We start from the raw sequence: 409 nt of genomic DNA, 5'->3' as shown, positions 1-409 counted from the left end.
CATTGGAGCAAACAATTTTGAGTTGAAACCTCAATTAGTTTCTCTGATGCAGCAGAACTGCAAGTTTCATGGACTTCCATCTGAAGATCCTTTTCAGTTCTTAACTAAATTCTTGCAGATATGTGATACTGTTAAGACTAATGGAGTAGATTCTGAAGTCTATAGGCTCATGCTTTTCCCTTTTGCTGTGAGAGACAGAGCTTGAATATGGTTGGACTCTCAACCTAAGGATAGCCTGAACTCTTGGGATAAGCTGGTCACGGCTTTCTTAGCCAAGTTCTTTCCTCCTCAAAAGCTGAGCAAGCTTAGAGTGGATGTTCAAACCTTCAGACAGAAAGAAGGTGAATCCTTCTATGAAGCTTGGGAGAGATACAAGCAACTGACCAAAAAGTGTCCTTCTGACATGCTT

At 41.1% G+C, this 409-nt stretch overlaps 1 non-coding gene across 1 annotated transcript; it reads right to left on the bottom strand.

Annotated features, from left to right (window-relative positions):
• Positions 1-301: 301 nt before the first annotated feature.
• LOC148553651 (small nucleolar RNA R71) lies at positions 302-409 on the bottom strand. Its single transcript, XR_015892891.1, has one exon. It is a non-coding gene; the product is annotated as a small nucleolar RNA R71 (small nucleolar RNA).

The sequence above is a fragment of the Arachis ipaensis genome, chromosome B7, assembly GCF_059453495.1.
Source record: "Arachis ipaensis isolate K30076 ecotype BB chromosome B7, ASM5945349v1, whole genome shotgun sequence".
In the NCBI taxonomy this organism is placed as follows: domain Eukaryota; kingdom Viridiplantae; phylum Streptophyta; class Magnoliopsida; order Fabales; family Fabaceae; genus Arachis; species Arachis ipaensis.
This window is presented reverse-complemented; position numbering and strand designations above follow the sequence as displayed.